Here is a 14754-nt window from a genome sequence, read left to right as displayed (position 1 = left end):
AAACATTTCCGTTCGTATGTATATCACACACAGTCAATCCAAGGAATACGTTTCTGTTCTTATGTACATCCCACACAGTCAATCCAGGGAAAACGTTTCCGTTCGGACGTAAATCCCACATAGTTTTATGTGTAGGCTCATGTGTGAAAGGTGTAACTATCACACACGGTCTTCCTTGGTTAACTGTTTTCTTTTATCAACTATATCACACATGATTTGATGAAGAAAACTGTGTGGCATGGGGCTATCCATCGCAAGCGCTTTTACTGCTAGAACCGTTTGCAAAGGTCCATGACACATTTAGCAGGTTTATTAGTTTACAATTAATAATTCCAGTATTACGCAAATTCACATTTCATATCGAACAGTTGTTTGCCAATTTCATATCAGGCACATAAATATATTATAACATCACAGTACGGTAGCTACATGAAAACAACACAGTACAACATATAGCTACTTCAACTTCATAAGAACAATATATTCATTTCCCTAATCCAGATCATCCAGGCTCGTCTTATCCACCTCTGCTTTCAGTTCAATAAGAACCCGTTTTGCACGGGCCAACTGGGAAAGTGCCTTCTCCTTCGCCAACAGCATCTTAGCAAAGTCTTTAAAAAAATTCTGAGCTCATTCTCGACCTTCAACTTTTTATCCCGCATCTTGAAATATGCTTCAGCGTTGACAAGACTTTCTCTAAGCCTACGTGTGTTCACTTCCTCATACATGCTCCAGAGCTTTGTTAGGCACATCTTAAAACACTATGGCCACTCTTGATCAACCCACTCCAAGTAAGAACACTTCCGTTCATCCTATAATATTTAAAACTAGATCAGTAACAATTGTAGGGGAAATGGGTTTATAGCAACATAGAAAATCACCAATGCTTATTTTGAAAAACTGAAGAAACATGTTAATTATGACACATCTTCTCAAAAAGATCAATGTGCAAATTAAATAATTGGTACTGAGACAACAACCAAATTCTGGAACATCAGAAGCTATATTTAACTACAACAACGCTACAAGTTCTTACTCATGTACAATAAATAACAAATTGAACATTTTATGAGGAAGGTAAATATAACTGCAATAGCATAGCGACAGTGTTTGGATGACAGCAAATTGATACTAACAGGTGTGTACATGCACAAATTTAGTAACATAGAACTAATAGCACTAAGGCCGTCCACTATGTATGCCAAAACTGGTGTAAAGACAACTGTTGCTACATCTCGCACCGGTGCCCTGAACTGGTGAGCCGATGCAGCGGGAAAAAAATCAGGGACCCGGACTCCGGAGCACGTAGTTGCTCCGATGCCCAGTTCCTTCGTGTCATAAAGATTTAGTATTTTACTGCTCGGCTGCCTAGATGTGTGGACCAAAGTTGGCTGCACAAACTCCTGAAGTGGTGCCAAATAATTTTCTAATGGCACCGCTGATGAGATGCCAACAATTTAAGATACTAGGTACAAACTGTGACACTGTCTTAGGATGCATTTGGTTGAAGGTGTGGTATGAATGGGTTGGGACCGTGACAGTGTCTGAATCACATCTAACAAATGATTTGTAACAATGGAGAAGGGTCTAGCCTTCTCTGCACATGCTAGAAACTTCCTCCCAGTGCCGACAGAATCAAACGCAAGTAGGTTCACGCATGGAGATTGATGGTGACAACGAGCAGATAGATCTTCAGCTACCCCGCTCCATCCGTTGCCACCGATGGTCTTAGGGAGCTACAAGAGGAAGAAACGACTCAAATCGACCTCCGGGTAAAAATCCTTCATTCCAAGTCCTAGCCCAAGAGAGAGAGAAGAGAGGCATACCCGGGTGGTGAAGGAGTAGTCGTCGGAGGAGGAACAACTGGAGATGTCTTTGAAGAAGACCATGGCGACCCCAGCGGTAGGATGCGAGACGGCGAGAGCGAGGAAGCGGCTATAGCTTAGCAAGGAAGGAAGGAAGGAGGAAACAGGGGAAATGTGACTTGTGGTCGGGGAGAAAAGGGGTGGGGATGGGGGGAAGGGGGGGCGGGGGTAGATAATTTGGCGGTAGGCCAAAATTTTGGAAATGTGGAGGGAAACTTTGCGCGCGTTGCCGCCAGACCATTCACTTTGAACGATTGTGTGCATCGCAAACGATTCTTCTGCTTTACGCGCATGGGATGAGTTTGATAATTCAAATTTTGGTCTCAAGGCATGGGCACATTCACTTTGAACACGCGCGGTGCCGCCGGACCATTCACTTTGAACGATTGTGTGCATCACAAATGATTCTTCTGCTTTATGCGCATGGGATGAGTTTGATAGTTCAAATTTTGGTGGAAATTTCCCCGGGTACGTCATTGCATAATTTAACATCGCTTGCTAATTTGGGCACACAAAAGGGCGTACAACAGACAGACAACACTTACTGTATCAAGCAATTTTAGTAATTACACAGAGCCAGTTGACCTAAACATTGCTATAACAAAAGACCGGCATTAAAAACAAAGCCTAAGTATGCATAATAAAAAATCCGCCGCCGCGCCGGCCTATGCATCGCCGGTGTGAGATGAGACGTCGATGACTTGTCCTGGCGACATGCCGTCATTGGTGGACTCTACGTACCCCCTGCTGAAGTCGACCGCATCCTCATTCTCGTCCTCGTCCTCGGCGCCGCCCTCAAGGTTGTAGTACTCGTAGTAGTGGTTGTGCCAGAGCTCGCGTTGGTACTCCACCGCCGATTCCTCGACGGACAGACTCTTCTCTACCTCGACCTCGGCCACGCGCAACTCCTCCTCCCGGCGCTCCTCGATCTCCGCCGCCTCCTGCATCTCCAGCTCCCGCTCGGCGACCTCATGAGGAAGCAGGTGCTCCATGGCCACCGCCGCCTTTTTAGACGTGGGTTGCATGCTGGAGTCCGAGGTGGCCTGGAATATCTTGGCGTGTGCATCCTCGATCTTGGCATGGATGGCCTCGACCTGGGCCAGGGTGACATCAGTGGCACGGACAGCAGCTCGAGCGCTCTCGGTGTTTGCAGCAGCCGTCGCAGCAGCAGCTGCAGCCGTCTCGACTGCTACAGCTGCCCTCTCAGCTACCGCTGATGCCATCTCGGCGGAAGCGGCCGCGCTCAATGCGGATGCGGTGGCACTCTCGGCGTAGGCGGCGGCGCTCTCGGCGCAGGCGGCGGCGCTCGTGGGGGACGCGGCCATCGTACGGGCCTTCACGAAGCGTTTCAACGGCCTCATCTTTGCAAGAAGGGGGTGCAGGAATGGGGATCGGGATTCGTGGATTCGGGGGTTGCCGGCACTAGAGCAGACAAGCCGGCGAAGCTTAAGGAGGGAGACTTAAATAGACCCAGATATTTTCATCGCAAACGGTTCCTAGAAAACAATTGTGTGTGATGTTGTAGATAGTTTTTATTAGCTGTGAAAGACGAATTTGGAATAAAGTGCCAACGGATGGTGTTTTAAATGAACGAGAAATTTTGTAGTACTAATACAACTGTCATGTCAAATTTTGGAAAATTTCAGGGGTCATTTGACCTTCTAAGACATTTAAGTGATTTTCTAGCCATTTAATGACCGTAATTGAAATTTCAACTACACGTACATGCAACAGCTAACCATAACGGTTTGAAAACTCATATTTCGTGTACTTGGGTGCGATTTAATTCCATGTGCAGTAAATTGGAAGGAATTTTCAAACATATTGGTCTAACGGCTATGACACAATTAAGCATGGAGTGACATGGCATTTTAATTCCAAAATTTTTAAAAATGATCAGAAAAACATGAAACCTTGCTTGATTTAATGTCATGCCACCAAGATGATGTGGTAAAAAAATTGGCCTGTTTGACGAAAGTTTGGACACACACCCCTCACAAACCGGAGCAACTCACTAGAAGGTTCGTGGTTCCAAGAGGGAACAATGCATGTTTGCTGACGGACGGGAGATAGCTTCCTCTTACGGCCTTCAAATTTTTTCCTACGTTTAACGTGCACTAATACAACTGTCATGTGAAATTTGGAAATTTTCAGGGGTCATTTGACCTTTTAAAGACATTTAAGTGATTTTCTAACCATTTAATGACCGTAATTCAAATTTGAACTACATCTACATGCAACGCCTAACCAAAATGGTTTGAAAAATCATATTTTTGTGTACTTGTGTGCGAGTTAAAAAATCATCAGACGATGTAAATATCTGGTGTTCAAAAAAGAAAATGTAAAGATCTGGCAAGACAACCGGCCCCCACACGATTGGCACTCTATCTCGCGGCTCGAGGTTTCGTAGGTGATTGGTGGGGATCATTAATCAGACACGGTTATGTATTGGAAACCGTCAGCAATTATGTTTACGCATGGATTTGCTGCGGGAATTGTGTGTAATTCAAACTACAGTGCCCGTAAATTCCGGCGACCGGCGTGTGTACTGTCCCCGTCGATCTATATTCTGGCCGCCAATAAATACTACCTTGCTCACTTTGTCCCGCCTGCATTCTCATCTACATCCTCCCCTCGCTCGCCCTCTCTCTCTCTCTCTCAAATCTCTGGCATGGCACCGCCGGTCTGCCCATGCGCCGATGAGGAGTCGCCGCCCCCCGAGGACGCTCACTCGATTAGCAGCGACGAGGACCCCTATGTGCCGCCTGACAAGGTTGCGCCGGACCCCCCAACTTTGGATTGGTTTTGGGTCTAGTACAATCTTTGTCTGCGGAAGTCGGTGCCGCCGGCTGAGAAAGCCAGGCAAGTGGCGTTCAAGAATGAGATGGCGAAGGAGGAAGCCAGGTACCAGGCGGCCTGTGAAGCCAGTGATGCCGCCTAGAAAAAGGAGGCGGCGGAGCTTTGGGGGCGGGCGCGTCGTCGTGCCGAGGAGGTGTACGAAGACGGGTACTTGACGAGGAAGGTCATAGGCGCTGGGCGCCTCGTCGCTGCATGGAGGTGGGCCGATAAGCTCCAGGGTGCCACCGACGAGGAGCTCCGGTGGGCGCCCAATGAAATGGCAAGATCGGCCGCGCGCGTCCGCCAGCAAGAGGCAGATCGGTACGTCAAGCGCTGCGAGGCGGAGGAGTCGGAGTACTGCCTCAGCACTGGGAAGACGCCGCGCACCAGGGAGCTGCTGGCGAGGGGCTGCCGGAATACTGGCCCTAGGAGGGATTATTAGTTTTAGAATTGTTCATTTTCAATTTTATGCATTGTACCTAGTAGTTAAGTATCATCACGTATATGTGATGATATTATGTATGTATATATATTCTGTGATGATCTAATGAACAATTAATATATATATGTCATGAATTCCATTTTTATCTGTTTTTGTATACTCATTTGAATCTAGCTGTTATCATCCACATATACAGAATGGAAAGCGTATATACACACATTGAAACGGAACATATAAGAATGGAAAACAGAGTACACACATTAAAACAGAGCAATAAACAGAGCAATATTATGATTGCTGTGAATACATAGCTATCCACGTCGAAACGACTTTCCAAAATAAAACGCGTCCATGAGACCATGACCAGCAGCCCTTGCCTAGGGTAGCTCTCGGCTCTGCCTGATCTCGTCCAGGCGTTCGTCCAAGCGGTCCACACGCTCGCAGTACATCTGGAGCGCGATCTCGAGCTCCAAGTTGGCTATTTCATCGGAGACCACCAGCTCGAGGATGCGACGGCCATGTTCCTCTACTGCGCCCAGGTGGACACCTGGGCCAAGGAGACGGTCGAGCCTACGGACCAGCGCGTTGGCATCCAGCGGGCTGCTGACAAGGCAAACAGCGGCACCAACGCGAACGGCGCGGCGGGCGTCCGGTGCAAGTACGGCGCGGCCGGCCTCTGGTGCAAGTATGACACTGAGGGCCTCTGCCCACACCTGGCGAGGAATGGGGGTACTGACGGGACATGTAGCCAGCTGTGACGCCGTGTCGACAGCAGGCAAGCGTCGATGGACCCGCTGTTGCTGAGCGGCGCACCGCGCCTCTCGCTCTGCAGCGCTCCAACGGTCTCTCCGTGCGGCGAGCCGCAGCCTATTGGCACGGACGCGCCTAGCTTGCTCTGTGGCGCGCCATCGATCATTTTTTGCGGCGAGCTGTAGCCTGTCGGCGCTGACATGCCTATCTTGATCCGCGGCGCTCAAGCGCCATGCGCCAAAGGTCTTCTCAACCCTGGCGATGACGCGCATCACGGCGTCGTCCATCGCGTTGCCGGGGAGCGCCTCGGCCTCGACTGGTCGTGGCTCCTGCTCGTTTTCCTCGTCAATGAGGTTGATGGTAGAGGCGACACTTTGGTGGGTTGGCATTCTTGGAAAAGGTGGATGTGCTACAGGCCGCGCTTGTCGCCTCCGTGCGTCGCGCGCCCCCTATGCGCAATATAGCAGGGTGGCGGGAAACAGGTGAGGAAATGGCGGGAAACGGTGGCGTGTTCATAAAACGCCATCAATTAATGGAAACTTAGCATCGAGCTAGCACAAGTTGTAGATGATGATCAGATGAACACGAACCACACTAGGGAACCCGTCGGTGATGAATTCATCAATCCCAAGAAATTGAATACTAGCAAGCGTTTGCCCACAAAACACACGGCCTATTCCATCACAAATAGGTCGGATGGATCAACTGTATGCCACGTATCGCACATTGTCAAAAAGTAATGCGGTAGACCTTCTTTAACATGTGCTAAAAAATAAAAAACAAGGACCTTGAGGTTAAATTAGCTGAGGGAATGGGGCATTTCGGTCATTTGACCAAAATGACCCATCCCATCACCTAATTTAATATCGACACAACTTCCCATCCAGTCACCCATCCGATGGCTGCTCCAGCCTGAGCACACTTAACTTGATAGTTTTCTTACATGAGCTACTGGTGGAACAGCTAGTCCTTGCTGATAGGAATGCCTCTTCACATCCTTATGGCATATCCGGATGACCGCCCGTCCCACAATGGCCAATAGATGTTGTGTAGATAGAGCATATCACATACGTCTTATTAGAAGCAATCGTCTGCATTATTATCGGTTTTCGCACACATTTCTGATTATAGACCTGTTTGTCGCGTATCACACACATCTTGTTATATTGAACCGTTTCTGTTCTCTTGCCTAATCACAAACAGTTCATCCGAGTGAACTGTATGCTATATATCACACACCTTCATCTGGCTGCCCGTTTCTTTTGTATTGCCTAATCACAAACAGTTCATTCGAGTGAACCGTATGCTGTGTATCGCACACGCCTTCATCTGGCTGCCCGTTTCATTTGTTCCTCCTCATCGCAAACAGTTAATTGAACTGAACCGTATGCCCTTCATCGCACACGCAACTAAAACCTGAACCGTGTTTTATGCATCCATCATCGCAAACGTTTTATACATTTTAGACAGTTTTCATACACCACCGCTTGCGATTATGGCATCGCACATAGTTTCTCGAAGGGTCTCTGATTGTAGTGTCGCGTTAGCAGCATCCTGCAGTAGTGTATTTTATATGATTTTTGGGACTAACCTATTAACCTAGAGCCCAGTGCCAGTTTCTGTCTTTTCCTTGTTTTTGAGTTTTACAAAAAAGGAATACCAAACGGAGTCCAATTGACGTTCCAATTTTTGATGATTTTTATGGACCAAAAGAAGCCCCCAGAGTAAAATAGTTGAGCCAGAAGAGTCTCGAGCCGTCCACGGGGGTGGAGGGCGCGCCCCTGCCTCGTCGATGACTCGGAGACCCCCTGGCGTGAGACCAACGCCAAGAATTCCTATAAATACAGAAACCCCCGAAAAGAAACCTAGATCGGGAGTTCCGCCGCCGCAGGCCTTTGTAGCCACCAAAAACCAATCAGGACCCTGTTCCGGCACCCTGCCGGAGGGGGGATCCATCACTGATGGCCATCATCATCATCCCGGCGCTCTCCATGACGAGGAGGGAGTAGTTCACCCTCGGGGCTGAGGGTATGTACCAGTAGCTATGTGTTTGATCTCTCTCTCCCGTGTTCTTGATTTGGCACGATCTTGATGTACCGCGAGCTTTGCTACTATAGTTGGATCTTATGATGTTTCTCCCCCTCTACTCTCTTGTAATGGATTAAGTTTTCCCTTTGAAGTTATCTTATCGGATTGAGTCTTTAAGGATTTGAGAACACTTGATGTATGTCTTGCATGTGCTTATCTGTGGTGACAATGGGATATTCACGTGATCTACTTGATGTATGTTTTGGTGATCAACTTGCGGGTTCAGTGACCTTGTGAACATATGCATAGGGGTTGGCACACGTTTTCGTCTTGACTCTCCGGTAGAAACATTGGGGCACTCTTTGAAGTTCTTTGTGTTGGTTGAATAGATGAACCTGAGATTGTGTGATGCATATCGTATAATCATACCTGCGGATACTTGTGGTGACATTAGATTATCTAGGTGACATTAGGGTTTTGGTTGATTTGTGTCTTAAGGTGTTATTCTAGTACGAACTCTAGGATAGATCGAACGGAAGAATAGCTTCGTGTAATTTTACTACGGACTCTTGAATAGATCGATCAGAAAGGATAACTTTGAGGTGGTTTCGTACCCTACAATAATCTCTTCATTTGTTCTCCGCTATTAGTGACTTTGGAGTGACTCTTTGTTGCATGTTGAGGGATAGTTATATGATCTAATTATGTTATCCTTGTTGAGAGAACTTGCACTAGTGAAAGTATGAACCCTAGGCCTTGTTTCCTAGCATTGCAATACCGTTTATGCTCACTTTTATCGCTTGCTACCTTGCTGTTTTTATATTTTCAGATTACGAAAACCTATATCTACCATCCATATTGCACTTGCATCACCATCTCTTCGCCGAACTAGTGCACCTATACAATTTACCATTGTATTGGGTGTGTTGGGGACACAAGAGACCCTTGGTTATTTGGTTGCAGGGTTGTTTGAGAGAGACCATCTTCATCCTACGCCTCCCACGGATTGATAAAACTTAGGTCATCCACTTGAGGGAAATTTGCTACTGTCCTACAAACCTCTGCACTTGGAGGCCCAACAACGTCTACAACAAGAAGGTTGTGTAGTAGACATCAAGCAATTTCTGGCGCCATTGCCGGGGAGGCTAGGTAAGCGGCACTAACACCCCGTCAACTAAGCTCTTTTCTGGCGTCGTTGCCGGGGAGGTTAGCGCTTGGAGGTATATCTTTAGATCTTGCAATCGAATATTTTAGTTTCTTGTATTATCACTAGTTTAGTTTATAAAAGAAAACTACAAAAAATGGAATTGAGGGTGCCTCATATGCTTCATCTTTTTAATATCTTCCGTGAAAATGATGGAAAGGAAAATTGTGCTCAAGTGTTAGAAGAAGAATTCATTAAAATGCTTGGCACTAAATATTTGAATGATGAGCATGATTGCGCGATTGGATTCCTAACCAACTGTCTACGGGGGTACATCTTCAGGGATGCCTGAGGCGATGGAGAGAGGAGGACTGAGCTGCTAGGAGGCGTGTGCACTCCCGCCGCCCGCCGATCCGGCGCCGGCGGCCACAGAATACGCCGTGCTCCACGTAGACACGGCGTCCATCTTCCTGCCATGCATTGCTCCTAGCCACGGCAGCCACCTCCCGTTGAGTGCTCCGTCGCCGCCTTTAGGGTTTGTCTCATGAACTGCCTGTAGCCGTCTTCCCGCCGGACTTGTCCCGAAACTCCTCTGTAAGTCCTTCCTGGTGTAAGTTTGAGCTGCAACCCCTTCCCCAGTTTGATGCATGCCTTGCTCGCCTTTAGTCTGCTTTAGTTTCGCCTGCTGCTGGTTTTGCTAGTTGCTCATTGGGCTCCATGGTTGGTCTATGCTTCGAGGACGCCATGCTGGCCAAGTATGGATGTGGCACTGTTGAGGCGGTGGCGGGTCGATGTCGCCCCGCCGGAGTGCTGGCCGCCGTTCTCAACGAACGTGATTCGTTCTCCCCTGCGTTCTTTGCCTCGCTCCTAGTTAGCTGGTTCGGGGGCCACGCCAACGGCTACCGGGTCAGCCGTCGTCAATGCGGTCTTTTTCTATTCCAAGTTGCACATGAGTGCATCGCCAAAGAGATCGTGCTCCGCGATTGCTGGAGGTCCGGCATCATTTCTGTGAGGATGTCGCTTTCCAGTTCGGCCCCGTCTGCATGTCCGTTTGCCATGCACGCGCCTGCGCCAGTGTCCTGTTCTCTTCATGATGTTTGGCTCGCCAACTCCTTGCTGCCGCCTTTGCTTGGGCCCCGCCCTGGCTCGTCGCCTAGGCATCAAGGTTGTGATCGCTTGATTGCTTCCCCTTCGCATGCCCAGGTTTTAAGGGGAGGCAACGCTGGTCTTCCCGCTGAGCGCCCTGCTGCATGCAGCAGCACGCTCGAGTGCAATCAATTGATTGCCTGTAACACCTCCTTAACTCCGCTGACACCGCCGCCTTGTAGCCTATCCGCGGATGATCGCCCTTTTGATCTTGCCGGTCCGCATGGCAATGTTTCAGCTGACCAAGACAGCGCCTAGCAATCTCCTCTCACCTTGAGCAGCCCCACTCCCTATAGAGACGCTTTGCTCTCTAATGCTGCCACGGGCGCTGCTGCTCCTGCCTCGAGAGTGGCGCCTAATCTGCTTTTTAGATACGGGAAGCCCAGGGACCTACACCGTCGTTGCTTCTGGTGCCTCTCGTACTGTCACCGTAGGCGGGATTTCCGGGATTCGGCTGTCTACTGGCTTTGCCGCGTCATCAGTCACCTTAGCTTCCAATGCCCCTTGCGTGCTTTCCGCTCTGCCCCGTCCTCTCCCGCAGCCTTATATACCACGCCCCCAGTCGCCTCCTACGTCGCTACCACTGCCTCCGCTCGTTCGCTCGACCTGATCCCTCTCCGTCTAGCTCCCAGCCCTCGCGTCCCTCCCACCCGCCCCGCCCTGGAGCCCGTAGTGCTTGGTCGCCCCACCTCTCTTGACGTCCACTACCCCATGGTCTCCGACCAAAACTCCCTAGTCTGCTTGGTCAACATCTCCCCTCCTAGAGCTGCATACCTGCCATGGCTCTGGCGTGTTTTCCAACAGCTGCTTGGCATCTCGGCAGTTCGCTTCGCCGGCTCTGTTGTGGGCACCGTCTTTGTGGTGTTCCAGCGGGAGTCTGAGCAGGCCCGCACCATGCACGCTAGCCCGCTGGAGGTTGGAAGCCGCTTGGTCCACATCCTACCTCATAATGCAGGCGACAACGTCTTCTCCTTCTCCTTCCGCCATGTGGTGAACCTTTCTTTGGAGAAGTTGCCTCTCGAGCTCTGAAACAGGCGGGGCGTCACGTCCAGCATCGCCGGCTTCGCCAGCCTCTTCAGGGTTGAGCATGCCTGCTTGCATGGTAGTGAGTTTTTGAGCATTTTTGTGCTGGTCAAGGTGGAGGCCCTTCAGCACATCCTGCACCACCTGACGTTCCGCCGCATTGATGGCACCGACATCGTCATCAATGAGGTCTAGGACGTCGCTCGATCGCTTGGTGCCCCCTCTGCTCCGGCTCATCCTGCTGGCCGGATTGACGGTGAAATCGGTTATCTCCGTCCTTTTTCCCTCCACGCCAAGGCCGTGCTCATCCTCGTGCATCCGCGTCCGGCCCTGGTCAGGCCGCAGATGGCCTCGGCATGGCGGACAGGGTCTTCAGGGCCTTCCTGCACCCGCATCTCGCCTCTGTTGGAGACTGCATGGCGATTGTGAAGATTTATGTCAAGCCCAAGCTCACCAAGGGCGCGGCATTCTCCCTTCCCACAGCGGCGTAGATCGGGCATGAGGACGAGGGCCGTCATTGCCTGCTCTCGTCGTTTTTGGCGGCGGACATGCGCAAGCCGCACGCCATAGTCTCCTTCGACCCGGAGGCGATGACCTTCTCCTTTTAGTTGGAGCTCAGCAACTGTCGTTCCGTCTCCAGCGTCGTGCCAGTGAACCTGGTGGTGATGGACGATGGCTATTTCCCGTGCTTTGATTACCTCGCGGGGTTGCTCGCGCGGGAAAGATGTTGCTCTCTCCTTTTCAAGTTCTGTCCCAAGGTGGTGGATGGTGGGCTTTGCGCCCGCAGCCGCTGCTGCCGGCCATCGAGTCCAAATACCCACCCAAGCCCGATGTGCCAGCAGGCCTGCTACCTGCTGTTGGGCCTCCGCTCTCCCTGGTTGGTGGTGATATCCCTCCTATTGAGTCTCTCTTCCCGGGCCATGACCATATGCGGGCCCATCAAATCCTCACGTCGCGGCCGGTGTGCACGCGGCCGCCGGCCCATGTGCCGCGGCCGGAGCCTGGTGTGCTGCCCATCGGATACTTATCTCCGGTGGCGGCCACAGATCTCAGGCATGGGGCTTGCGCTGCGCTTCCCTCCCATATCACGGTGGCATTCTGCAGCTGCCGTGAGCCACCGCGTGAGCCTGTTGCCGGCAACTTCAACCACTCTCCGCCAACGCTCTAGCTTTTCCCATCGCCTGCACCTTCCATTGGCTTTTCGTTCGGGCCAGTCACGACTGTTCAGGCGCAGGCCCTCGACCTCAACTTGGGGCCTGCATCTGAGCCGGCGGTGCATGAGGCCCCCTCCTCCGCCTCCGAGGGGCAGCTCCTGGGTGGCTTGCCTGCTAATGCGCCGGTGGTTGCTTCTCCGCCCCCGTCGCAGCCCCCGCATCCGCTCTGCGTACGATGGGGTGCGCTTGGGCTTGGTGGAGCGCGCCTCCAAGCGAAAGGATGCGGCCTCTGCTTCAAGCTCGAGTGGTGGTTCTTCTGGCAGACGCTCAAGTGCTTCTTCTTCGAGCCGCAAGAAGGCCAAGGCGGCGGCGGTGGCTGGTCTCTTGGAGTTGCCGCTGCTGAGTACGCCTGCACCACTGACCAGGGGCAAGCTCAAGCAAATTGCCCTGCATTGCGACCTCAACGCTACAGCCATCCTCGACCAAGCCCGAGCGCGTGCTTCTGTCGCTACTCCGCTTGGAGTAGCAACTGTTACTGCCAACAACTCCGCTTCAGCTAGCCAGTCCGTCTCCAATGTTCTTGATGTGTAATGCATGCTTTTCTAGATGCCTTCCCATTCTACCTGTTTCAGCTATGCTCTCTGTTAAGCTAGTTCGTCGCTCTTTCATTTATCCTATGCTCAGTTTAGTTCTGCCACTAGGTCCTTTCCAAGCCAGTTTACCGCTGCTGCTATGTTCGTCAGTCAGTTTGTATCGAGTCTATCATCGTCCCTCCTATCGGCTTCATGTTATCTGTAGTTTGCTTCTGCTGAACATGCATTTGGTCTTGCACGTCTCCTTCATGGGTTGTATGCTCTTACTTATATTATGAAGCTACTTAATTGGAATGTTCATGGTCTTGGTGATGATGGAAAATGCTCGCTAGTTCGTGATGTTCTAACCTCTTGCCGCCCTAGCATTGTGTGTTTCCAGGAGACAAAACTGCAAGTGCTCACTCAGTCCAAGCTACGCAGTTTTCTTTCTGCCAACCTCTATAATCATGCGGCTTCTCCCTCTGATGGTGCTTCACGGGGCATTCTTGTTGCCTGGGATTCGAGTGTGGTGCTTGGCCAGCCAGTCTCAACACACAAGTATCATGTTACTGTCAGTTTTTCATCCACAACAACCAATGTTTATTTTGTGCTCACATCAGTGTATGCTCCTTTTCTGATCTATGAGAGGCCTTTTTCTTTGAGGCTATGAGCAATATTGCGGTGCCGGCTGAGGCCCCTTGGATGGTTGTGGGCGATTTCAATATGTACCAGTTTGTTTCTGAAAAATCTCGAGGTAACATCAACTGGAGAGTCATGGAAACCTTCAACTCCTGGGTCAGGGACTATGGCCTGGATGATATTCAGTTGGATAACAGAAACTTCACTTGGTCCAACAAAAGAAGTACTCCTACACTGGCTTGGTTGGATCGTGTGTTGGTCAATGCTTTTTGGAATCTCAGTTTTATGCAGACCACCGACGCCGTCGTGCCAGCCACTACATCTGACCATACCCCCGTCTTGGTTCAGTTCGATACTAATGCAATGAGAAGCAACTTCTTTAGGATGGAAAACCATTGGCTAGAGATGGAGGAAACAAGGAGCATCATCATTGACAGTTGGACAAGGGGGCACAGAACCTTGCACTCTTCGACTTCTGTTATCAGTTTCAAGATGAGAAGAGTTAGAGCTGCCCTCCGCGCTTGGAGCCGGAAGAAATCAAGCCTCAAAGTATATATAGACAATAACAAGCATGTGGTAAACTTCCTGAATGCAGTTGAGGAAAGGCGCCCCTTTCAGTCCTCGAAGCTGTGCTTTGGGAGATCGCCTCTGCTAAGTTTGAGCAGCTTATTTTGTGGCAAACTGCCCGCTGGCGCCGTCGCGCCAAGGTGCGTTGGTGTGTGTTTGGGGACGAGAATTGTCAGTTCTTTCACGCTGCTGCAAATTGTCAGGCCCGTAAAAATAAAGTTAAGGTCCTTGTTCAAGATGGGGTGGATATTTATCAGAACAACCTGAAGCTGGCCCTTGCCACTAGCTACTTCAAAGGTTTGCTGGGTCAGCCTGCCGTGTCTTTGCCTACGGTGCAGCTCAGCTCCTTATATGCGCCAACGGACCTGACCGAGCTTGTGGCTGATTTTACATGGGCAGAAGTTGTGTCCGCCATCAACGGGGCTCCAAATAACAGGAGCCCTGGCCCGGACGGCTTTACCAATGAGTTTTACAAGGCCTTTAAACATCTACTCAAGAATGATTTTCATGCAAACAATGTCTCGCTGGAAGGCATCAACATGGCCTATATCACTTTACTGCCTAAGAAAGATACTCCGCGTGCTTT

This window comes from Triticum aestivum, chromosome 2D (genome assembly GCF_018294505.1).
Source record: "Triticum aestivum cultivar Chinese Spring chromosome 2D, IWGSC CS RefSeq v2.1, whole genome shotgun sequence".
NCBI lineage: Eukaryota > Viridiplantae > Streptophyta > Magnoliopsida > Poales > Poaceae > Triticum > Triticum aestivum.
Note: the sequence above shows the minus strand (reverse complement) of the source record.